Source organism: Orcinus orca, chromosome 1, assembly GCF_937001465.1.
Source record: "Orcinus orca chromosome 1, mOrcOrc1.1, whole genome shotgun sequence".
In the NCBI taxonomy this organism is placed as follows: Eukaryota; Metazoa; Chordata; class Mammalia; order Artiodactyla; family Delphinidae; genus Orcinus; species Orcinus orca.
In genome coordinates this window covers 37,882,106-37,908,051 of record NC_064559.1, presented here as the reverse complement: position 1 = coordinate 37,908,051, position 25,946 = coordinate 37,882,106, and the positions used below count along the sequence as shown (strand labels likewise).

The 25,946-nt window shown below is 52.3% G+C and overlaps 1 protein-coding gene and 1 long non-coding RNA gene across 5 annotated transcripts in view; one reads left to right on the top strand and one right to left on the bottom strand.

The window, feature by feature from the left end:
• Positions 1 to 551: 551 nt before the first annotated feature.
• On the bottom strand, positions 552 to 4,959 carry LOC125962669 (uncharacterized). Its single transcript, XR_007474187.1, has 2 exons — positions 4,754 to 4,959; positions 552 to 3,340 (listed from the first exon to the last, which is right to left on the bottom strand). It is a non-coding gene; the product is annotated as an uncharacterized LOC125962669 (long non-coding RNA).
• Positions 4,960 to 8,158: 3,199 nt separating this feature from the next.
• The window catches only part of PLXNA2 (plexin A2), a 216,333-nt gene continuing 198,545 nt past the window's right edge, over positions 8,159 to 25,946 (top strand). For all 4 annotated transcript variants that reach the window (XM_049702847.1, XM_049702838.1, XM_033410595.2 and 1 more), the window contains exon 1: positions 8,159 to 8,293. The gene's annotated coding sequence lies outside the window, so the exon portion shown is untranslated. The remainder of the gene's footprint in view (positions 8,294 to 25,946) is intronic.

Here is a 25,946-nt window from a genome sequence, read left to right as displayed (position 1 = left end):
GGGTCCAATGTCCTCGCTCCATTCTCCAAGGAGAGAGTCGGAGTGATGACAGGACAGGGCGGCAGTGCGGGGAGAGAGGGGAGCGTGGAGCCTGATTCCTGCTTCTTACAGACGCAAAAACCAGGACCAAAAGGAGGGAGAGGACTTGTGGGAGGCCAGGAAAGAGCAGAGGCAGGGTTAGAATCCAGGTCGCCTGTCACCCAAGGGGGAGGGGGTCCAACCTCTGTTTTATTATGGAAATAGTAGTCTTGCCATTCAAATACTGATTCTGAGTGAATAGAAGCCATACGAGGAAAAAAAAAAAAACCCACAAAAACAAATACACAAAAATCAGTGCTGTGACCCCAGATAGAAAGAGGAGGAGAGTCAGAAGAGAAGGACAGGAACAGAATTACTTTTGTTCTCGATCTTCCTTTCCATCTCATACACCACCCAGAATAACCCGCAAGAGTGTATTTCACAAAAGGAATAAAAATGAACTTAACCTTAAACTGACTATGAGGGAAATGTGTGGATCTTACTTTCTAGGAATTCAAAACTCAGAATATAGGAAACAACATTTAAGTCTTTTTTTTTTCCTGGTGATTATTAACTGTTTCATGATGTTGGTGATGACGCCGTTGATTCCCGTCTGCCAAGACTTACGCCGTTTCTGACTTTTTCTATTTAGACCCTAGTAGTTCATACCCTGCTCTAAACTTACAGCACTGAAGCAGGCACTGGCGCTTGCATCTGCGTGCCAGGACATTTGATTTATTTAAGCAGTGTGGGCAACGAACGTTACTCTCTACCAGCCTCCTCCGGGCAACGCCCAATCCCTCCACCCCCAACCCTCCCCTCCAAAGGGCCCTGGACCAGCTCCCACGCGTCTGGCTTGAGGCATCCCAGACTACCCACCCCCCCAGCCACTGCTCTGCACTGCCTCACAGCAGACCAGCACACCCAAGACAAGCGTCCTGGCGCGGTCTAGCTTTTCCAACCAGCCCCGCTTCATCACTCTCATCACACACCCGCTCCGGTCCCAGGGAGGGCCTGGCACTGTGTTAGGTACTGCAGGTATCAGTCAGGAGAGAGAAGGGTGGGAGCAGACAGAGGGAGAGCTTAATGTTCTGTCCCTGAAGAGCTAGCAGTCAGAGGTAGGAAGGAATTCTTCTACTATCATTCTTGTCTTCCTTTCTCCCCTAATTAGGAGGAGATGTAAATTCAATTCTGTTGGGGGTTTGTAGGGCACAGATGCAATCCAGGAGAAGGCAGACACCGGTGTCTGCTTGCCCTGCTCCCCGTGGATTCCACAAAGCCCGACTGGCGTGCTCTCTCTAAGGGGTGGGTGACGCACGTTGCACCCATTATCCTATTATCTTGGAAGGCAGGCGCGGCCATGCATGTGCTGTTGCGCAGGGCAGAGGTGACATGAGCTGGTGGAGATCTGCATGTGTTGGCCACTTCTTTCCTCTGGGCCAAGTCTCACTGTTAAACACACACACCCTGCAAAGCAGAGGAGACTTGAGCTCATTAGTATGATTGTTTATAATAATCATGGTAACAATTGCAACATGATCTCCTTTGTAAGAGAAAATGAAGCTCCTGACCTTCAGCAGAACGGAAGCTCAGCAATGCTGAGCAACGCTTTGCTGGACTTGGGATGAGTCTGTAGCAGCTCAGGGTCACTGCCGGTTCAGTGCTAAGAAGAGGGATGAGGCTCGGTGCCCCCCGTGTCCTGCCATGTGTAGAATGGACTCCCACACTTTCACCACTTTTTCCTCTTCAGAAGAGGACAAAACTGGAGAAAATGAATGTCAGATATGCCTACGTTCAAATTTTGACTATGCCACATACTACCTGGGTGACCTCGGGACCAATGGCTTGACTCTCTGATCATCAGTTTCCGCATCTGTAAAATGGGTGATAATACCTACTAAGACTGGACTTGTGAAGATTCAGCATCATGTGGGCACACTGCCAAGCACTGTGACTGAAGCAGGGTGAGCACCCAATACATGTTAGCACTTACCACTATATGATGAAAGTGGGTGCTTCCTATAGGTTCTGATCTTGAAGGAACAAACTGTACTGGCTTCCTCCAGTCTGTCTTACTCCCGCTCCAGAAGGCCCTGGCTGTGCCTGCACCATGAGACACTGCATCCTCGGAAAGCTGGGCAGCCCAGCTCCAGCTAGAGCTCTGAGAGCACTGTCATCTGAATCAGGCTGGGCCATCAGAGCCAGGGAGGGCAGCGTGTGTCTGGTGAGGGCTGCTGAGCAGAGAAGGACCTCAAAAGTGCATCTTCATAATGCATCTCAGGCAGTGAGAGTCCGTGCCATTCTGATTCCCGTACAATTGAGGGTGTTCCCCCAGGCATCTCAGCTCCTCTCTGCCTGACTGGGAAGAGCGGGCTTATGGGGACTGCCAAGCAGTTAGGGTCAGCTCCAGCCTGGGTGTCCCTGTGGTTCCACGTCGAAGGTAACTAGGCAATCTTTTGGTCTGCAGCACTTTCCAGTGGAGGCGTGGGAGAGGAGGAGGGACCCCAAAGTGATGGGGAGACAATGCAGCCACCCAATGAGCAGAGGGGTATCTCTTAGGAACCCAGCTGATTCCCTCAAAAACCGAACAAGAGGGCTTCCCTGGTGGCGCAGTGGTTGAGAGTCCGCCTGCCGATGCAGGATACATGGGTTCGTGCCCCGGTCCGGGAAGATCCCACATGCCGCGGAGCGGCTGGGCCCATGAGCCATGGCCGCTGAGCCTGCGCGTCCAGAGCCTGTGCTCCACCACGGGAGAGGTCACAGCAGTGAGAGGCCCGCGTACCACACAAAAAAAAAAACCGAACAAGAGAATGAACTGCTGAGTCAAGAAGGTTTGGCTTTGGAAGGAACTTCTGGAACCTTAAGACAACATCCCCATTATACAAATATGTCATGATTTCCGATTCACAGCCAGGCTCTTGTTTGATTCTTGTGAAGCAGCGTATGCGGGAACCAGGGATATTATTTCCACTTCACAGATGAGGAAATGGAGGCACTGAGAGGCATAGCCAGGGATTACACGACCTAATGGGTAGCGTGTTTCCTTTTTTGGAATCTCTTAGAAAAAATAAGGGAGGGAGGCCCTTTCTCAGACCTTCAGTGCCAGGCACAGAGCAGCAGCAAAAGTCATGTCCCCGAACTGAGACCTTCACCCAGTCCTCACATTTCACACCTGAAGCCCGGTGGTCCACACTCACCCCCTGCATCCTTCTCACCCGGGACACGCAGGAGTCTTTAGATGGTTCCAGAGACCTGTTCACATAAGTTTAGGGCTGTAGTTGGCGGACCCTCCCAGAGAATATTCTCCTCCCAGAGCAACATTCTAGATGGATGGAGAGAGGAGGGAGGGTTAGGGAAAGAGGGCGAGGGATAGAGGCACAGAAGCTCCACTTGTGGGAGGTCTAGTGAGAAAGGAGTGAAATCCCACCTTGTTTGATTTGGAGTCTTAACAGGCTTGTACTGTTTACAGTACACAGGAACGTGGGTTTTGTGAAGGGATGAGAGGGGAGGAGAGACGAGGGTGACATCTGTATGTATGGGGCTGAGAATCCTGGAGCAGGTGCCCTGCGGCTGTGTCCTGGATCGCTGTCCCCACCGCCCAGCCAGAGGCCCGCCCTCTGGCAACCCAGTCATCCCTCCCTCCTTTCATGGGGTTTGGCCCACACACTCAGGGCTGGACCGTCAGACCAATCCCTTTGTTTCCCTCCATGTGGGTGGGGGAAGGAGGCTGCTGTTTCTACACTGTGCCTGCCTGGTCGCATCTGCTGGGTAAAGGTGAGGCAGGGGATGAGAGACGGAAGGGCCCACCCACGGGGGAAGGCGGCCCTGCCTTGAAATGTGGAAGGCTAGGGGTCAGGGCAAATGAAAGAGGACGTGCCTCTGAGAGCAGAAGTAGATCAGTGGTCTCAGCTTCGGGAGCTAGATGCAAGGCTGGTAACAACCGCACACCACCCAAAGATCACCCACTGACGCTGGCCACCTGCCCACAGCTCCAGGCACACAGCCCCCAGCCCAGCCCCCATGCCACTCAAAGCACCCTAAATGTATGCTCGAGCACACTCGCAGGCAGCATCCCCATGCTAAACACTGCTGGCTTGCCACCCTCCCAACCTCTGAAAGGGAGCAGAATTAATGCTGAAAGCCTGACAAAGTGTGGCTGCCTTCCAGCACCAAAAATACCTCCCGTAAAAAAAAAAAAAAAAAAAAAAAAAATACCTCCCGTGATCCAAGGAGCTACTGTACTGGCATCTATTTGTGGAGCTGGAGCTGCTGCTGTGACAGAGAGAGGACTTCCCCTGGGGGTCGGCTGGGTGCCCATTTGGGCCTATTCTCCCCAGAGTCTCAGGCTTCCTCAGGCCTGAGGACATCTGCTCGGCCAGACCTGCCTCTGCAGGAGAAATACTTATTTCTCCCGGGAAAAATTCAGCTCCATTCCAGAGTGTGCCATGGCCCTGTTCTCTCCTGCTTTTCTTATCCTCTTCCCCACGTTACCCATCTAGTTACAAGCAAAGAGGGGGCCTGGGGCTCAGGATGACAATGCAGCAGCCACAGATGACTTTGCAGGGGTGAGGTTCCAGGAGTACCATGACTTCAGAGGTGGGTGGGTTGGGATGGACGAGATCCCTATTGAGCTTGCTACAGTTTTCCAAAGATGAGGATTTGGCATAAGACAAACATCTCCCCATCCATCCATCCATCCATCCATCCATTTGATAAACACTTATTAAACACCCACCACGTGTGCAGAACGGTGCTGGGCTGTGACCATTCCCCCTGATGGAAATGAGGATGAACTTCAAGGCACTGGCAGAGTCTTGATGAGTCCCCAGGGGCCATGCGTCTGCTATCAGCTGGACAGGATGCAAAAGAAGACATCAAAGACCAGCTAGATACCAGAAAACTCAGGCCCCAGAAAGACATAGACAGGTCTGAGGGCATAGAGCCTATTAGCATGATTATTAGCATAATTTCTCTAAAAATACGTGTGGAAGAGATAATCATGTACTATGTACAATTCCATTTTTAAAAAATTGAATAAAGTTGCTCTTAATAAATAATATTTGTGGAATGAATGAATGAATGGATACACAGTGATCAAAAAGATGTGGTTATTAGAGCACCTTTGAAGATCAAAGGCTCATGTATATTGCCATTGCCTCAGAGGATGTTATATCTAAATACACACCATGAAACTGAGTTGTTCTTTTTTTATTCCCAAGATATATTGTTATAATTATGTGCGTGACTAATAAGATCCATATTTGTTTTAGCCTATTAGGACTAAAAATATGAACAAATCTTTCCATTTTAATGACACTATTAATTCTTCTAACATTTCTACATATTTCTATTTTAACTCCCACAACTCTCTGAAGATTGAAGGTAGGAATCCCCATTTTGAAGATGGACAAACCGAGGCCCAGAGATGTTAAGGGTACTTAACAGGGTGCCTCCCGGGAGACCTGGTAGTGTTCTTGACATTGTCATGCTGACCGCAGGAACCCCCATAATCTCACAGGACTCAGACCTCAGGCCTGAGTTCAGTGGCAATGTACAAACTGGGTGACATTGTGTCATGCCTGCAACATGTTCTCCTACCTGTCTTCTCTCTCTCTCCCTCCCTCTCTTTCTCTTCACTATTTATTTGAAAAGGGGAAGGGAGGCTGGGTTGAAGGATGTGGTGAGTAGAGGAGTCTCTTTAATTTTACCTTCCTTGCTCTTCGTTCTAGGGTTGATTTCTGAACCACATGTAGGGAGGTAGTATTAGAAAATTATTTAAATGGTATTGTATTAAAATAGTCCCGAGATATGATTAAATTGTGGCAAAGGGAAGAGATGTAACCTCTTCCAGGGTCACGCAGCACTTGATTGAGAACCAGAAGGTCCTAATTTTCAGCTTCAAGCTTTATCGGTTAGGTATTTCCAACCCTACCACTGCCTGTCCTGGGTGGAGCTGACCAGATCAATGTTCCATGTGTCAAACAAATAAGAGAAATGTTCCAAAATCTTCTACCATCTTCTTCAAATTATATTCCTTAATAAATTGTGGTTTATATTCGGTTTAACCAAAGATAGGATGGTAGACAAGACTGTCTGGATGAAGAGACAAGATCAACTTATAAAGAGAAATAAATAATAATATAGGGTAACTTTTGATAATTGCCTGGAGGGGTGCCAACGATAAATGCTAAAGAAGTTCAAAGAAAAGAGTTGGTATGGATCAGGAAAGACAGCTTAGATTCTTTGTGGCTGCACAGGGCACAACAAGGAATAACCAGTGAAAGTCACAGTAAGACAAATGTCAGCTAATTAAAAATGAGGAAGGAACTTTGGAAGAATTAGCTAATTTCTGTGACTGAAGTAAATCTTACATTTCCCCCCAATACTGTATTGAATGGGTGATTGTGCAAGACAACCGGTGAGTCTACATTTATTTCCCCCTTTTTTTTTTTTTAAGGCCCCTGCGGCTCTGAGAATTCCCTGCGACTCCCTTTAGGGTTTCCGGAGTGGTTTTTTTTCTTTCTTTCTTTCTATTTATACCACTGAGGACTGTGGCCACGAGAGGGCAGTAGAGGGAGCTCATCAGAATACTTGGACGTTTTGAGTAAACTCGCCTGTGCCCTAATCGGGAGCAGGGACTGCGCAGATCCTGCGAACTCGCTGGGATCTAGCTTGCAGGCCTGTTTCTCAAAGCCGCGTCCAGAGTCTACGGGGATACTGAGATTCTATAGGACATGGAAGCACTGGTCATAAAGACACCGAGGCATTTCCATTCAGAATCCAGGCACCTCTCACCTTAAGCTATTAAAATAAGTTTTTTTTTACCGCCGCCTCTCTGATTCCCCTGCCAGATAGGCCCCCTAGGTCTGGATATAGAAAGCTCCCCACTGGTCCCCGCCTCCCCCGCTTGCCAGATGCCCAGGATCCCTCACAGAGCTGGAAGCTTGCGACTCAGAGCAAGGCTCATCTTCGCATTATAAAAATTATAATTAATAACAACAACTTCAAACCTCATTTGACAGCTTGTTGGCTTTTTGAGATTCACAAGCAGAGGAAATTTGCTCGGGTAAATTCTGAGAGCCCCTTCTTAACCTCATCAGCCAAGGCCGGTTCTTCCCCACTCACCCCTCAGATTAAAGACGAAGAGAGAGATGTGCAGGATGTGCGCGGTGACAGGTGATGCTCAGGGAGGGGGAGCCCACGTCCCCACTGACCTCTCCCACTCTGCCGGCGTCCTGAGCTCCCCGCACCGGGGGTTCAGCCGGCCGGGCTCTTCAGGCCTCCACCCAAATCCCCAGGCCCCAGCAGGATTTGCGTTGCCCCCTTTGCCACTTAAGGTGGCGGGTGGGTCCGGGCTGAGCCGCGCACAGGGAGGCAGCGGAGCGGCCTCCCGATGCCCAACCTGATTCTCCTTTGTTGACAGCTGGCGGAGGAGGAAGACCGGGCGGGCGGGGGAGGGGGCAGGGGGCTGGCTGCTGCGCGCTGTGCCAGTGGCGGGCGCGGCCCCAGCCCGGGCGGGAGCGGCCGGCAGGGAGGGGGTTAACGCGCGCGGCCTCTATGATAATGAGCTGCATGGTAATATAGGGAGGCCGGCTCTCAGGGCTCCGCCGCCGCCACCACCGCGGGAGCCGGAGCTGCCGGGCGGAGCGTCCGCGCCAGACTGGAGCGGGAGGGCGGCTGAGCGCAGTTGCTGGGAATTTTTCAGCCGAGAGGGCAGGCGATCCAGAGAGAGACCCCGCGAGCTCGGGAGCGGTGTGGAGCGCGGGCGCCGGAGCGAGCGAAGCGAACCTCGAAATAGATCTGGAGAGCCAGGTTCCCGGAGGAAATGGGACTGTGAATGAACCCGGGAGCAAGAAGGGAAGGAAGCGCCGCGATTGCTGATGTCAGAGGAGCCCGGAAAGTCGCGCTGGAAAAATCTGAAGACAGCCGGGGCTCTGCCGCTTCCCAAGGAGAGACACCGCCAGCCACCCACCCCACGCCCCCTCGGCGCCTCCCGGTTCCCCCAGCGAGCCGGCGTCAGAGCCCGGCAGGGCTGTTACGGGGCGGCGGAGGACGGAGCGGCGCGCGGACAGGAGACCGAGGGGCCACTTCAGGAATACAGATAAGTGGCTGGGGGCTTGACGTGGATTTTAATGAATCTGGACTCCATGTGGATTTGGTCGTTCCCGTGATCGCGAGCTGCTGGCAGCGAGAGGGGCAGCGCGCCGGCCTCGGCAGCCGGCGGCCGAAGCGGCCGAATCGGGGACGGAAGGACAGACCGACGTCTCCGAGCTGGGTAAGCGGCGCCCTCCGCCCCGTCCCCCGAAGCGCGCTCGCCCCGCCGCGGCTCCCCCCGCGCCCTCCTCCGCGGCGTCCCGGCCCCGAACGCCTGGGCTCGGCTGCGGCCGGCGAGTCCCCGCGCGGGGTCGGCCACTTTCGCGGGCCGGAGCGCGGCGCGCGCGCGTGTGCCGGCTGACTCCCTGCCGCCGCCTCCAGCCCAGGCTTCCCCGCCGGAGCCCCGCTTCCCCGCTGGGCTGCTGGCGGGCGGCGCTCCACGGCGCGCTTCCACCGCGCACCTGCCTGCAAGCTGAGGCTCGGGGAGCGCGGGGGCGGCGGGACTGTCCCGAGAGCTGCAGCCCAAAGCGGGCCTCTGAAGCACTGCACCGGCAGGAGGGCCTGGGCCACTGTGGCCGGCGCTCAATTTGGGGACGTTCACTCTGGTGCCGGAGTCCCTGGAGGCCGCTGGCTGTTCCTTCGGAGCAGGGGACTTGGGAATCAAAGGGGAATGCCTCATATGCGCGGCTTCCAGAGGCTCAGGGAACGACACCAAGGCACCGAATGGGATAAGTGCCCCATGCCCCCTTCTGTGCGCCCTCGTGGTGAAGCACCCATAAGCACGATCCCCTGGTCTGAGCCTCAGGAGAGGGTTGGGTGTTGAAGGACGAGCTTATCCAGGGTCCGAGAGGCTCCTTATAAGCCCTTTTAGAATATTTTCTTTCTTGGGCTTCTTCTTGCCCCAACCCACAAGTGATGTAGGGATCTTAGAAAATTCTGGCCCTTTTTATCCATCCCACAGGTAGTCACTGTAAATATGTTAATCATGGTCTTGATGGCCAAAGAGAGAAAGTCATCCGGAAACTGCCATCCCAGTTCCCTGAGGAATGTCCACCTGTTTGGCATGACCTTTGCCCTAGAAGGAGCTACCTACTCAAACTCAGCTCGGAGGGATAGAGATACTGGGGGAGGTGGAAGTAAAAGACTTGGGGTTCAAAGTCAGTTGTCTCTAGAAATGAGAGCCCCATGAAGTGGGCAATGGAAATATGATCAGGTCTCCTGTAGGGTTCTAAGATCCTAGGGTAACAGTGGCAATCCTAGTAGTGGCTATACAAGGGATATAAGACAGGACCAGCTTGAGGCAGTGGCTTGGGGACCCAGTAGCTTGGAGGAAACTACAGAAATTTGGGGAGCCATTCATCCCCTATCCATGAGCACAGTGGACGGGGTTCATGAGCATCAGATCAAGATGAGTATCTGGGCTGGGCAGGGCTGGACGTCCTGGGAGCTGGGAGTCAGATTCAGTTCCCCCGCACACCAGTCCCCACACAATAGCAGGCTCCTGTCCTTCTGGGCTTCTTTCCCAGACCTTGAAACTTCACTCTCCCCTCTGGGCAGGTTTTGGATTCTGGGGCCTTCAACAGAGCGTCAGAGCCCAGGGAAGAGATAGCCCTGGCTGGAGGAATTCAGCTATTCCTAACTGAAATGGACAACTTTTGTGCAGACACCCCAGAACACTCCAGGAGCTGCTAGCAGCCCTCTCTCCTCTGACCTCCTGGCAAGAGGAGAGAAGAATTCATTAATTTCCCCCTCCCCTCATCTAGCACCTTTTGAATTAATTACCTATGATCTCCCCTCCTTGGCCTGCAGGTGGGGTGGGGGGTCAGGTGGGAAGGTAGGGAACCAGGGAAACTGAGAGCAATCTGTCAAGATACCCTAGCGAGGTTGTTTTGCTTTTCCCTTCTTCCACCTGGCATCTCCGCTTACGCCCAACCCTTCCTCATCCTGGAACCTGCCCTCACTGCCAGCATTACCTGAAAGAGTGGTTCCCCTCAGCCCTCTAGCCAACCCTCTTCAGGGACCCGCTGATAAAGGAAGGGCAGTGCAGACTGCCCTCTCCGCTCCCTCACCGTCCCAACATATTGCATTAGGATGGGGCAAATTGGCTTGCAAAGCAGTTAAATGGAAATGACGTTTGGAGCGCTTGTGCAGTGGATATGCTGCTGCAGAGCAGCAGGGTGCGAGGCGGTGGAGTGCAGGCAGGTCCCCTCTGCCCAGGACCACGAGTCTGCCAAGGGGTTTCCACTTGGCCCTTCTCTTTGACAGGATGTAAGGACCAGGACCGGGGTCCCTCATAGCCTGGAGCAGGCCAGAGGGGAGCTGGTTGGCCTCTCAGCCCCAGTCTAAATGAGTAAATGGTGGTGTCCCATGTCCATCACCCCAAAGCAACCGTGTCATTACAAGGTTGGTAGCCCTGCTTTCACAGCTGCCCTGAATACCTACCCCTGTCCCCAAAGCACCAGGGAACATTCCCTCTCCAACCTTTTGATCATCCAAAGCTGCAGGTGTGATGGAGGTAAAAGTTCACCATCTGTTGTAGTGGAGTCTGTGCTTAACATGAGGTTAAAGAGAAACCCTTCGAAGAACAGCTACTTCTCTACCAGGCCCCTTTCCCATTTCCAAATACTTCTGGTGATTTTGTTCATCTTTATTTCATGGGCATGTTACAAGGAAACACACAAGCAGGATGGGAAACCAGTGACACAGTTAAATACACAAGGCAGCAGCTGGCAGCAGCCTAAACTCACCTGTTCAGGTATCATGAAATATTTATGGCTCTGGAGTTGTCACTGTTTGGGGGTTTTATAGTCTCTATCCTGCCTCCTTTGCTATGGCTGCCTCTCCAAGATAAGGGGTTTGGTGCGGGAGGGGCGGGGGGGCAGACGATTTCCATCTCCAGCAGCGACCCCCCCCCCCAGCTGTCTCCCTGCATTGCCACACAGCTGTCTCCACACACACAGACTGGGGCCCAATATACTCTGTCCATCATGGCACAGCGAGAGGCGAGGAACTCCAAGCCAAGCCCCCACCCCACTCCCGTTCTGCTCATAAAGAGACCGTAGCATTGTGTTACTACAGTCTGTTAACTACGGATAAGTCAGGATTGTCCACAGGGAAAGTGGCAGAAGCAGGCTTTGAGGTGCCGTAGTTTTACAGCCTGTGCACACACCCCTCCCCCCAGCACTGCCACCCTCACCCAGGGCCAGTCTGTTATCAATTCATTATAAGTGAATATTTCTCCCCTTCACAGATGCTCTGTTCCAACAATAGTGAATGGAACTGATTCCCTTATGGGAAACAGTGTTTTTCACTTAGTTACAAAGATTTCATGCCTGATTAGAGTAAATGAGGGCTGGGGGTGTGTCCCCTCCTTGTCTGGTCATTTCTAAAGGTGAGCCCTGTGGAGACAGAGAAAGGCAGTTCTTCCCGGGGAGGGGACGGGCTGTGTGTGTCAAACAGCTGGTCCTAAGGGCCAGGAGGGATGCATGGTAAGAACAGGACACCCCCTTTCTCTCTGCCTTAGCCCTCAGGCTCTCCAGGGCCCTGTTCCTGGCCTTTGGGCATATGGAACCCCTACTGTTCCATCTGGGATTCAAGGGCAGAAATAGAGGCGAGAAAGTTCTTTGTTGGGGAGCAGTGTCCCTACAGGGCAAGTGTAAAGGGAGAGGAGGGAAGGGATGGGGGAGAGAGGAAAGAAAAGGCCCCAGCAGTGCACAGGCTGCTGCTCCCACAGTTGGTTAACCATTAACCCCTGCCCTGGCCTGGCCCTGTCTCCTGCTTGCGTGGAAGGATACTCTCAGAAACCCAGAGGAGCAGCGGGTGATCCCCATGCCCACCTCTCCCTGCCACAGGACATTCGCCATGTCTCCCCTCTCCCCTTCGGCCCCCAGCTCAGTCCTGGCCCCCACTCCCCCTTTTCTCTCCCTCTCCCCTGGCACCGGCATCCTCCTCCCAAACCCTGCCAGCTGTCCCTTCACCCAGGCTTTGCCAGTTGTTTGCCTGACAGCATGCACGTCCCACGGGGAGACAGGCAGACTAGGGAGGAGAGTGGATGGACGGGCTGAGCTGGGCTCACACAGGACTCCAGAGCCAGAGCTCTGAGCTCAGCTTATAGACTGCTTCAAACCTATACATCACCGCACGAGGCCCAAGTTTGCTTGGGGGATGGAGGCGAGGAGGGGCTTTTGGCCAAAGTTCCCTCTTCTCCGGGAATGCCTGATTTCCGCGAGGGTCCCTGCCTTGGCCCTCTGAGATAGGCCATTTTCTCTCCAAGGCCTTGTCAAAGCATTTCCAGCTCCTCCGACCTGGAGCCCTGAACTTCGGGGAAAAAAAAAAAAAAACCCAGCAGACGGACCAGAGATGCGGACCAAGATACAGGAGCGAAGGCATACGTGGCAAGACCCAAGTCAAGATGCAGAAAGTCACAGATAGGCGGAGAGAGGCAAGGTGACAGAAAAGGAAGATAAAGGCGGAAAGGCTGACAGTGTAAATGTGGCGAGAAGAGCTGAGAACAGACATGGAAGCAAGTGGGAAGGAACAGTCCAGGCCTGAGGGGCTCTTCTGGTCTTCCCAGGCCCTAAGGGGAGGCTCCTCTGGGCTGCATTGGGAAGCTGAAGTAGCAGGTTATCTCCACTAGAGGGGACTCGTGAAAACCAGGCTTGGTCCTAAACTGGCTTTTGTGCTTATTTGGGTTTTTTGTTTTTTTTTTAAGAAGAAAAAAATAGTTAAGATATATTAGAAACTCCCAGCTGTCGCTACGCAGAGACCACAACTGGTAGGGTCCTTTCGCCGGTGGGACCTCTGGGCCCGTCTGGTTGCAGGGGAGCGGGAAAGGCGCCTGCAGCATTAGGAGGTGCGGTCCAGCATGGTGAGCAGCTCAGGGAGAGGCCTGCGTGGCAGGCAGGATGCACCTGGGGGTGGGAGACAGGAGGGGGCAGGCATTCTCAAGAAGTCCTGGCCCGCCGGCTGGCCTGGCCTGCCAGGAGGCTCTTGCCTTTCTTTATCAGCAGTAGAAGTTTTGGCACATCCCCAAGGTACCTTCATGGGCCTTCCCTTCTCCCAGCTCCCTAAATGCGAATTTGCAAAACACTCTCAGGTGGTGGCCAAACTGCTCCTGAGGAGACATTTTAAAAGAGACCTTTCAGGAACTGAACGCATGTCAACGCTGTATCACTGATTTAATCTTCGTCTTCATACTCTCTGTGGGAGCCTTTCTCTGAATTATAATTCCCCCTTTCATTTCAGCAGAGGACAATATGGAGAGAACAGAGTCCAGAGGTTTTTCTCATCTGAGGAGATAATAACTGTCTAACAGGGGAAGGGAAAAATCTTGAAGCTTGGGGGTGGGCAGTGGGCCAGAAAGGAGCATCTCTTCAGATCTGATATTTAATCATGGCTTCCCTTTGGCTCAAATTTACCTGAGGTCAAAGCGGGAGGGGAGGGAGGAGAGAGCAAAGAAAAAAGAAAAACAAGATAAATGTATCATATTATGAAAGTCTAATCCTGCTTTTCCTTGGCTAAAATTACTTTCGGTATGAGAGATAAAGTGGAGTTGCCCTTGCAAAGTTCAACGTGTCTTTGAGAAGGAAGAGGCGGAGGAATCCTGGGGCTCAGAGTGACTAGCCGATGAATGAACCCCTCTCCTCTGTGACCCCCCAGCACAATTTCTCTCTGAAGCTTTGAGAGTGAAGATGGAGGCCCTGACTAAGGCACCTCCACTGCTTCTCTGCGCTGTCTGGGGAGCTAAACTTTTAGTATTTTTGTATCTACAAGCTTCCCTTCCCACCTTAGTGTCTTGTTTGGGTATGGAGGGATAGAAAAAAGAGGTGTCGAGCAGCTAAACAACTCCTCCGAGTTTAATCTTCATACGTGAATTGTTGCGCTTGTACTGAAAACAGGAATTGCTATCCATTGGGGTTTAATCAAGTAGAAATCCATCACTTATGCAGTGCTAGGAACGTGTAACACTTGGTACCAGGATGAAAAGGTAACAGATCCTACCTTTAAGACCCTTAAGAGCATCCTGGGGGGAGGGAGTATTACGTAAGCCATGTACCTTCACAGAAGTTTAATGTAAGGCAGAATGGAGTTAACAGTATGTCGGGAGTGTCAGAGGAAGTGGAGCTCCGGGAAGCTTTTGCTCTAGTCAACGGAAGGTGTAGGTTTCCAGGAGAGAGGCTCGGGTGTCTGAGAACTTCATAGCTCCCTGTCAAGAATGACTGTCTAACGCTCTCCCATATTCCTCACCCTCTCAGAAGTACCCCTATTTTTTTTTCCTCATCCTCCTCCACGGATTTCAAAATGACACCACTGTAGTTGTTTTCTATTAGTCAACATCCTAGAGCAAGATCTCCATGTAGCACCCTCCCAAGGGGTTTTCACCATGTATTCTATGTAAATTGCATCCCTTTCCGGTCCCCTGGAGCTGGCCGCATGGACGCCACTGTGCTTCATCAGGAAACGTTATTACTCATCTGTATTCACATTGAAGTGTCTGGAAACCTGCCGTTAGTGCACCACATTTATCTGAAGGAACCCATTAAAGGGAACAAACCTGAGAGAGAAAAAATATTCGGCTTTTCCTCCTCACCATGGCTGAGCAGGAGAACACCCTCCACGAGCCACCCCAAATTAAATTTGGGGCGGGGGAGACCTGGCACTGGGGTGGACAGAACCAGGGTGCATGCTTGGGCTTAAAGAGGCCTTTGAAACCTTTGAAAGTCTGTGCTTTTTAAGAAGTATGAGTGTGTGTGTGTGTGTGTGTGTGTGTGTGTGTATTTCTGAAGAGAAGGAGTTTGTGATCCGCCCCCCGCAAACGTAAAGAACCACTAGACTCTAGTCTCCAGGGCCTTTTCCTAGCCTCAGTTTCTGCTTTCTGTTCTGGTGGTAGAATGAGGGCTTTGGGTGAGGAACTGTAACGCCAGTGCCTTCCCCATGTCCCCAAGTGGTAGATGACTGACTCTTAGAGTAGACAAGAGAAATCCAGGGACAAAATGGCTCAGAATGTCAGGGAACCCAGGTGTCATAATTGCTCTGCAAATATGGACAGGTCATGGCACTTTTCTGAGCAGGAGGCAGGGCAGAGGACTCCTCCCTGTAAGGGATGGAGGGTGGAAGGTTCAGGAGGAGAGGAAGAGGTGGGTGAGAAAGCCCTGCCTGCCCTGTAGAGGCAGGAGGACCAGCGGGCAGACAGAAGGGACAAGAGGGGATGTTGCCGCTTTGAAGTGGTTTCCTGCTTCATAAAAGCGAAAGGCCTCAGCTGGGCTGGGTAAATATTACGTTGGCCTCTGACCTCCCACCTCCCCAGATTGTTCCCCCAGCTTCCCATTTTTTTCTCCTGAGCTACAAACATACCTGAGAGAGAAGAGCCTGTTCTCTGAACTTGGGTGTTCTCAGCGGGAGCCCTGGCCAAAGCCAGACAGGAGGACAAGGCTCCTCCCCTGTGCCCAGACCTGAGAGCCTTGTGGGTCAGCCAGCGCTGCCAGGTCTGGGTCCCTGCTCCACGCTGGTGGGTGGTGATGTTTTCCAGGAGAGAGGCGGTCAGTCCCCTGACAAGACTAGCCCTCTACCCTCACTTCAGCGGCCCAGACCTTGCTGGCAAGTCCCTTGATTCTCTGTGAAATTAAAACTGACACCACTAGGGTTTTTTCTGCTAGGCAAACACCCCCTGAGGTTTATCCGGAAATTAACAAAATTCAAGTCTAATGCCCCCCTCCGAGTGACCCCCCAGGGTGTGAAGCCCTTCAGGTTCTGGGCCCAAGAACCCAGCTGTGAGAGACTTAGAGAAAACCATCTGAGCCACTTGTGAAGCTGGGAAGTCACGCCCGGCACCCTCCTGCAGGAGGCTTAGTCCAACCAGGAGGGGTCAGAACAGATGGTCAGGAAGAGTCTGGCATCGGGTTAAGGTCCTAATGCATGGGAACAAAGGGCCTTCCTTCACACTTGGAGCTCTTCCCTCTTCCTAAAAGCTTTCTCACCTGTTGAACAGTGTTCACCCTCCATTTGCTCCCGGGCCTGGGAAGGAGATACGAGGGAGCCACAAGACACTCAGGGAGAACTGCTGCCTGCCCCGCACCAGCACCTCAGTTTCTTCATCTGTACAGTGGGAATGAATGCTTTCCGTGACTCCCCAAGCGCCCTCAGGTGCCCTTGTTTCTGAAGCCGTGCATGGGAAGATAGTGTTTGGGCATTTGGAAAAATGACAATTGTTGCAAATGTGTAAAATTATTCTAAAATTTAGAGCAGGAATACAGCCAAGCTAGGGGTGTTTTTCTCCTCTCTCTCTCTGTGTCTCTGAATTTGTTTGGAATTTTCTGAGAAAAAATAAGATTTTTATTTAAAGAAAATCTGTGTGCCAAACGTTTTGATATGTAAAAATAGATGAAGGGCTAAAGATTCAGTGAAGACTGGAAACTGAGAGGAAAACCAATGGTGATCCTGGCACTGGGGCCACATGCATGGTTTGGGGTTAGCACTAACCAGTGGGGCTGGAGTTTGAATTCTGAATTTGCTACCCTTGGGGCTTTGATGCCTTCAAGTGTAAGAGGAGAGATGAATGATACTGTCACAGAACTGGTAAGCTGGCATTTTTCTGGGAGTCAGCCTCCCATGGCAGGGCAAGGGGCAGAGCTGACGGACCCCTAGCTGCCTGCCTGCAAACAGCTTACATCTCTCTGCAGAGAGAGCTCCTAGGAGTATGGATATGAATGGGATGGACACAGCATGAAAAGCATCAGCAGGAACTGGGGCCAGAGGCCCAGCTGGACCCTGGAGCTCAGGGATTAGATCCTTGGCCAGCGCTGACCCCTGGGCAGAACATAGCCAGATGGGGAGAAGCATCAGCTATCTTGTGCTAGCCCAAGAAACTCCCCCAGGCCCTCCCTGCTGCAGCACAGAGCCTTGTCCCTTGTTGGAAGCACAGAGCATGGGAAGGGGGCAATGAGAGGAGGGGAGCCCTGTGCCTTAGACAGCACTGTCCAAGAGCCAGCGGTGGAAAATGAGTGTGACAAGATGCCTTGAGTTTCTTTTCTAGAATATTATGAAGAAAACAGTTTGAATTACAAAAGAACGGGTGTTATATGTAGAATACTTGAGAAATGTTTCTGAGGATTTGATAACAGCTTTACCCAGCCCCACATCATAGATGCGGCAGCCGAGTCCAGCCTGGGAGAGTAGACTGCCCTGCGTCACACAGTGAGTGGCCAGTCACGGTATCCACCTGTGAGGAGGTCTGTTTGCCCCGGCCTGGCCCAGCACACTCTCTCCACCTGCCCATGTGGCCACCTTCTCTTTCCATTCTCTCATTCCCCAACCCTGTGCTCAGCGCCGTCCCCATCTCTCTCCCTTGGGTTTGAGCGGGCGTCCCCGAGAAGTGACCTCTCCCCTGCTCTGCCAGTCCGCCGGCCTTAGGACACCCCCATCCCTCTCTGTGGCGCTGGGCAGTGTGTAGAAAGGCCCCCCTGCCTTAAGTAGCTCCAGCCAGCTTTCCTCCATCCACCGCAGGCCTTGCTCTTTTCAGAGTCAATGGCCCTGGCAAAGCCCAGCCACCCCTCCCTCCCCAGAGGCAGCGTGGGTACTGCTTGTGTGGCGGTCTCTATAGGCTCTGCATTCACAAGTTGAAGAGGGTGAGACAATGACCCGAGCAGCCGCCTGCAGACTGTGCTGGCTGGGAGGCTGCCAGAGCGGGAGGTGGGAGCCTGGGCCGGCCAGGGTTTGCCTACCACGCACCTGCGAGCTTTCTCAGGCAGCCGTGGCTGACCCAGAGGAGGTGCGAGGTGGAATTGGGATCCAGAGGACCTGGTCCAGGCCACCTGATTGGCTTCTACCACAAGCCCCCAGCCTCCTTGGCCAAGGTTTCCGCCAGCTGTGTAGTCACTACAGGCCTGGAGGAAATAGCAGGGCCCTGGCTCCTGAGGGCCATTTGTGGCCTGAGGACAGGAAGAGGCAGGACACTTGTCCAGGTAGAGACAAAGAGGCCTCTTCACCAGGAGCCTGCCCAGGCAGAAGAAAGGTACTGTTCATTACTTGCAAGGAGATTGGCGTTGGCATAACATGATTTACTTTGCACACATGTTTGTTGAATATCTACTATGTGGCAAGTATTATGGGAGGGAGGCCAGTGGCTATCGTGGCTCTTGAGAACCTTCCAGTGTGGCAAGGGGAAAAGGGGATACACACCAATAATGGTCATGCAAGTTAAGTGTTGCAGGAGCCCAGGAGAGAGAGATGAACCAGAGCCATGCAACCCAGAAGGGGCCGTCTAGGGAGGGAATGGGCTCTACATCATTTGGGGAATTCAAGCAGAGACTGGAAGATGATGACCAGGTCTCAAGAAGGGATTCCCGTGTGGAAGGTATAAGAGGGATGGCTGAGGTCCCCACCCACGTCCCAGTCCTCTAACCTTGAGTCTTTCTTTTTGCTGCTCAGTGAATTCAGTGGAGGAAAAGGCTCTTTTGAGAAGTGAGGATGAGTGGCAGGTCCGTGAGAATGACCCACAGCTGCAGGCCTAAATTCCACAGTAAACAGAGCTGGTTCTCACACCTTCATCCCCGTGACTCCCCTCGGAGCGGGGTGCCAGGAAGGCTGGGCTGGGATAAGCCCTGGCCTCCCCTGGAGCCAGAATTGTCCTAATCGTGTTAAAATGAGCTCTCGGTCTACAAGCAGGGGCAGACCCGCGTGCGCTGAGACTTGGTCAGCTCTCTGCCTGCAAAGCTCTAACTTCTAATCATTGTCATAAACAGGACGGAAGCAGCTGCTCACTCCAGTCTATTATCAGCTTGGTTGGAGACAGAGAAATTTAAATGGCAGTGAGATGCTTAGCAGAGCAACGAAAAGTCGGTGTTAAAAATAAAGAAAGCGAGACAGCTTGTTTCATCGAAATAGAAGGGTTATTAAACAGCCCTAAATTAATCAGTGATCTGCCAGGGTTGGGAATCAGAGCGCCGCAGAGCCAGGGTAGAGAGCTGGGAGAAGATGGGGGACAGCAAGTTAGAGGCAGGTAGGAGCTGCCTGCGATCTCAGGCCAAGCTGCAGGGATTGTGGAAGCAAGGTCTTCAGAAGGGGAGTCGGCAAATAGTTTTCTGCGCCACTGATAAGAGCAGGTTGGGTGGGGAGGGGATGTTGGTAGGCCAGCCTCTCCCCCTACAAAGCCCTGCTTCTGATTTCTTTCCATCTGCCACCACCCATGCCAGCCCTTGGGCCATCTCCAGTCCTCAGCTCCTCCCCAGGGCTGGGCAGGAGCTAAGTGGCATTCGGTGGAGGGCCACAAGCTCCCAGCCTGTCTTCTTCCTCTCTCGCAGGGTGTCCCCAAGAACTCAAGCCTGAGTTGAGCTCCTTGCACTGCACTCCCGTTCTGAAAGAGTGGGGACAGTATATCCCAAGTATGGCCAGAGCCTGGCTTGCCTGCAGGGAGGCTGATCTCTGGAGTCAGGGGTCTGTCCTTGGTGATATCACTTGGACTCCAGCCAGAAGGGCAGCAGGGAGACAGGTGTAACTCCAGGAGCCCCAAGTCCAAGGCCCACTTCCACATCAGGTACCTTCTCCAAAATATTTCACCTCAGGTCTACCTAAGTCTCACCGGTGAAGTGGTGATGCTGACCTGTTCTCTCTCTCACAGGCTTGCATATGGGGGTACATTAATGGGATAACATACATGAAATTCTTAGTCAACTATAAGATCGCTGCACAAATGCTAGTTTATACTACAGCGGGGTCCCTTGGAGACTCAGGACAAAACATCAAAAAGACTTCCCAGAGGGCGTGACAGGGGTCTGGGGGAAGCGGACTTGCTGGTACCTGGGCGGAGCCACGGGAGGGGAGACCGGCCAAGCACGTCCCTGAGCACTTGTGCTCCCGCCAGGCTGGGCAGCAAGTTGGATCTTGAATCAATCACTCCAGGAGCATTTTCTCTGCTCTTTGACCTCAACATTCTTTCTCCTCCTGCCTCCCAGCCTCCTGCTTCCCTCCTGGCTGTTTACCCTTTTCCAGGCTCCTCTCTCACACCCCATTCATCATCGGGGGCCAGATCCTCACTCGAAAAGTCTCTCATCTCCCGCCCAGGTGGCCGCACGCTACATTGGCCTGCGTCTCCCCCTCTCCCCCCCCAGCACATTCTTCTCCTGGGGTCAGCTTCCCCAATAATTGTGCCCTCCGCTTCTCCCGCAAGGGCCTGAAAAGTCTCTTCTTGCCTCCCTGCTCACCCAGGTGCTAAGGGTCCTTCAGGCCGATGCACTACATTTTGGCACAGACAAGCCCCATAAGTGGACACACCTCTGCCCAGAGTGCCCGCCGCCCCAAAGTCTCCATGTGTCTCTCTTAACCAGCGCCACCTGCAGTTCCCTTGCTCCGTTGAGTGTGTGCGAGTGTGAATGCGCCTGTTACTTAAGAGAGGCTGCTTGACAGCTCAGGATCTTTTCTGCAAAAGCTCAGAGTCTCAGACAAAGAGAGAAAAATAATAGAAACTGAAGGTGGGAAGGTACAGGGTGGGGACACAGCCTGCTTAAGAAGCTTCCTTATAAAAAGGAGTTACAGCTTTTTATTCGAAGGGAGGCTGGTGATTCAGAAAAACCCCAGAAAGGGACTTCCGTGGTGGTGCAGTGGTTAAGAATCTGCCTGCCAGTGCAGGGGACACAGGTTCAATCCCTGGTCTGGGAAGATCCCACGTGCCATGGAGCAACTAAGCCCGTGCACCACAGCTACAGAGCCTGCACTCTAGAGCCCATGAGCCACAACTACAGAGCCCACGTGCCACAACTACGGAAGCCCACGCACCTAGAGCCCATGCTCCACAACAAGAGAAGCCACCGCAATGAGAAGCCCGCGCACCACAACCAAGAGTAGCCCCCACTCGCCGCAACTAGAGAAAGCCCACGTGCAGCATTGAAGACCCAACGCAACCAAAAAATTAATTAATTAATTAATTAATTAAAAAGAAAAGCCCCAGAAAGAAGGAGAGGTAGGGAAGATAGCAGAGAGGAATTTCATCTGACGTGCTGACCAAACCCAGAGGAAGAGCCCCCCAAAATGTGGAGCTCAGCCCGTACGAACAGTTCTCAGCATCTCCTCGTCCTACGGGCCAGCTTTTCTCTCTTCTCCTTTCCTTCCTCTTTCCTTCCAGGGGCACCTGGATAAATCACCCAGAGTGGCAGAAGTGGCCTTAAATCACTCTCAGGGCCCTGAGAGGAGGGGGTGTGCCCTGGGTAGCATGGGGCCCCAGGGGACTGGAGGAATGGCTGCTTGGAACCAGCAGCACCCAGTTTCTCCCCAGAAGCCTGGGTCTGGGGAGCTGGGAGCTGGGTCCCCAAGCTCCATGCACAAGAACCACCCCGTCACCTGGCTGACGCCACCATCCAGGGCAGACACTGTTGCCAAGGAGATGATGCCCTTGTACAGTGTTTCTCCAAAAACAGAAATAAGAGTAACTGGTGTTTATTCAAAACTGTGGCATTTACAAAACACTTTCACATCTCTTTTCTCATCAGTTCTCACCACAACCCTGTGCGGTGGCCTTTTACAGTTGAGGAAACTAAGACTCCAAAAGGTTAAATAACATGTTCAAGGTCAGGGAACTAGTAAGTGGTAGAGCAAGACTTGTGCCCAGGTCTGCCTCCGAAGCCTCTGCATCCGCTGCCCGGCAACATGTGTCACAGCGATTTGACCTCCTCATAGGACAGCCCTGCTCCGAAACCTTCCTGGAGGGATCTCACCCCACCCACTCTGCTTTTGATCACTTTATGTTGTCCATTTATGATTACGTGCTTTTCATGTGATCGATGATAGCGTATGCTTCACGGCTTCTTGCCAAGACATTTCCTGCACCAACCCTGTTTGCATGGGGCATTCTTCAAAGGAGAGCTGGCATCTCCTCACTCTTCTCCATCCTTCTCCCCACCTTATCCACCTAGCCAATGACATTTGCTCTTCACCCAGTGGGCTCAAGACGAACAACACAGCCAGGATCCTTCCCAAATGGTTCACTCCCTTCTTCACTACCTCCCAAAGATCAGTTATGACAAATCATTGAGCCAAGTGTATTTCAGCCATGGCTTAGAGCAGCCTAGCAGGTGAGAAAAACATATGAGCATCCCCCCTTCCCTCTCCCCTGCTCTCCATGATTCAGACTGAGTGCAGTACTGAGTAAAAGGCATCATGCTACCCCTGTACAGGATGCCAAAGATGCCCTCAAAGAGCCTCTACTGCAATGGGAAGATAGGATAGTCACATGAAAAAGAGAGCCTACACTACCATGCAATCAATGGGTGCTAGAAATAGCAATTTTTGACTTTGGAGGAAAGACAGGGGTTGGGGACAGGGAGCGCCTAGAGGCTTCCTGAGGTTTTGAAGAATGGACAGGGTTTAGACAGGCAAAGAAGAAAGTGGAGATGGGCATTCCAGGGAGAGGGGACCACGGAGATAAAACCGTGTGAGGTGTTTCGGGGACTCGGCAAATGAACCAGTTTGTTAGGAGTGGGGTCACCTGGGAAGAGGTAGGAAGGGAGGCCAGAGAAAGACAGAAGAGCCAGCTTGGGAGGACTTGAACTTGGGCACTGAGCAGTCCCGAGTCTGTCTGGGCAACAGCAGGGAGCCAAGGAAGGTGTTTTCTAGGTGGATACCATACTTTGGCCCTATACCTGGCAAAGTTAGTCAAAGGTAGTCCTCTGACACACAGGAAATGAAGCAGTACGAGGCACACCTTGCAGGAAATCTATGGCTGCATCTTAGAGGCCAGTGGCCTTCACTGGGGTCCATCACAGTGGAAGCCCTGGATGGTGACTGTGACTGTCTTACATGCACATTTTCAGGGAGGCAACACCAGGCTTGCTAGTAAAGAGGACCACTCTTTTGAACTTGGGGGAATCCCAACTTCTGGAAACAGCGTTAAAAAATGCACCTTGATCTGGCACTAATGGCTGCTCTCCCTGACGCAAGGACAAGGCAGCAGCAATGGGGAGTGCCCCTTGTCCCTAGAGCCTTTCAGTGGCTGCCATGGGGCAGAAAGCATGAGGGTCTGCAAGAGAAACAGGAAGTGCTCTCACCTGGGGACTGCTGGGGGCTGTTAAAATTCTTCTTCAAGAGGAGAAAGATAGGACAGCTTCCTGGAAAGTAAGTGGCGTTTAGGGCCATTCCACAGCCTGAGAGCTGGGATAAATGTCTAGGGCTTTGTTTTTTTACTCCCCCCTCCTTTTTCTTCCTCCCCCTTCCCCCCCACTGGTGAGAATTGGAGCTGTGTCACTATTCTTTGAAAACATTGCAGTTAATGACAGCATAATATGCCGTTATTTGGAGTAACTGTAATTTATTTAACCCCTTAGTTGGGTACTTTCTACCCTGTTTCCTGCTCTCCTGCCCCATTTCTATCTCAAAGTCCTTAGCTCTTCCTTGTACAGTAAGCATTGGGTGAGAAGGCAGGAGAGATACTTCCAGGCTCCTCGGAAAGATCATGTGGAATTCCCCTGAAAGGTGACTGCCAGCCAGCAAACCTCTTGCCACAAAACACCCATGGACTCCACCTTGTAATGGATAACTCAGCCCTGGCCACCTCCATCCTCAGCCCTGCTTCTTTACCAAAATAAAATGGGAGCCTCAAGTCTTGACTTTAAAGTAAAGTACTTGCCAAGTCTTACTTAAAGTTCTCATGAGTCTTCCCAGATTAGGGGCAAGAGGGTTTGGTTGAAAAATAAATTCTAAATATCTAGGTGATGTGGAAGAGTGGGGAAAGCATGGGTGTCAGAAAGTTCTGCTTCCTAGCAGAATGATGCTAGTTACTCAACCTCCCTGAGATTCCATTTTTTCATCTGTGAAATGGGGAGAATAATACCCATCTTGCGGAATAATCACAAAATTACCCGTTGCGTATGCAAAGAATCTAGCAGTGTACCATATAGCAGGTGGTTAATAATTAATAATAATGATAGCTGCTCCTTTTTATTATTTTTGTCGTGGAACACAAATGGAAATTGCTATCATTATGCTATTCGTGACCCTTCTGGTATGAGGAGTTCTAACGTAAATTTGGACTTGATTTAGCAATGCTAGATCCCCACTTTTATTCCTTTGCCAGACTTTGGAAGGAGCCTGAAAACTCCCCTTCCTGTCCTTTAATCCCATAATGCCTACCAGCAGAGCAACCCCATCACGAGGATGGTATGCGTATGGTCTGGCTACAGTCAGGGGACAAGTGGGGTCACCTTTCTAGGGGCCCCATAGTGCAGAGGGCAGGTGCGCCCCCAGTGCCCACAGCTTGGAGCCTCAGAGCCCTGCTAAGTCGCAGAAATTCTTTCTGCCCCAGGGGTGAGGTAGTCATGGCAAGGCTGGGCTGCACCATCCCCTAGAGGGGGTTGAAGAGGGCAGAGCCCACGGAAGGAGGAGGGAGGAGGGGGGGCAGGCCGGCAGCTGCTTGAAATTGATTGCTCTTGTAGTTTAGTTTATACCATGGGCCCTCTCCGCGCTGCCCGGGTGGCGACCTTTAGATAATAAAGGGAATTCTGGGAGATTTCTGACAGGCCCGTGACATATGGGGCAGGTCTGCAGGGTCAGGCGGTGTATCTCCCTGCTCCCGGCCCCAGGGTAATGAATCTTGTTTTGACTTGGCCAAGCCAACCCAGCCAGCACCCCAGAAAGGAGCCCAGCCCCTCCCCTCTGCAACCCTTCAAATAAGCGCCTGTCTTTGGAACCCTTCATAATTCAGGGAGACAACTCCGAACTTTTATAGCCTGTGAGAGGAGAAGACAAACACTGGATGTTTTGCTAAGGCCCTGGGAGAGCTGGTGTGGTTTCCAGGGCTTGAGCAGAGCCCACTGGGAGACCTGGGGAAAAAAAGCTACCAGAAAACCCTCCCTGATGTGAAGAGGCAGTGGTCCCTGGACAGGCCAGAGAAGGAGCTGGGGTGGGAATGGAGGGCGATGGCTCCCTGGGAGTCACAGAATATCCCCTGTGTCCTTGGGGTCTGGCAGGTGACACATGGACTCTTCTGGGCAGCAGGAGGAGGGGGCAGGGAGGCAAAATGGATAGGAACTCTGCAGGCCAAGCACGAGAGGTGAGAGGCTGGCAAAACCCAGTTCTAGTCCCACCGGGGCCAGAGCTGGGAGAGGCAGAACAAGTGCATTCTCGGGGCCACTGTGTTTAGCTGGGTGAAAGGGGAAGCATGTTTTGCTGCCTTTGGTTCTCACAGAGATGTTGAGAGATCTACATCTCGAAGTGTGTTGGCCCTGTGATGGCTTCTACCCAACCCCTCGCCACAAACACCCGTTTCTTTCAAGGAACAATTCCCAAGCCAAGATGGTGGAATGCATCACTCCTCCCAGCTACATTAGTTTGCTAGGGCTGCTGTCACCAAGTACCACCAACTGGGTGGCTTAAACACCAGGAGTTAATTGCCTCACAGTCTGGAGGCCAGAAGTCCAGGTGTGGTTCCTTCTCATGGTTGTGAGGGAAGGGTCTGTCCCAGGCCTCTCTCCTTAGCTTGCAGATGGCCGTCTTCTCCTTGTGTCTCTTCACATGTCTTCCCTCCATGCCTATCTGTCTCTGTGTCCAAATGTCCCCTTTTTATAAAGACACTGGTACATTTGGGTTAGGGCCCACCCTAATTATCTCATATTAATTTAATTACCTCTATAAAGACCCTGTCTCCAAATACAGCCATGCTCTGAGGTTGCAGGGCTTAAGGCTTCAACATATGAATTTGGAGGGTGCATGAGAGCGGGAGTGCCTTGCCCACCGTGCCATCTGAGACACAGAGACCCCATCTCTGTCATGCACTCATGTGGGATGCAAGGGCCTTGCTTCCACCATCTGCCTGAGCAGAAAGCCACACACAGTGGCTTGGTCAGCAGCCCTCT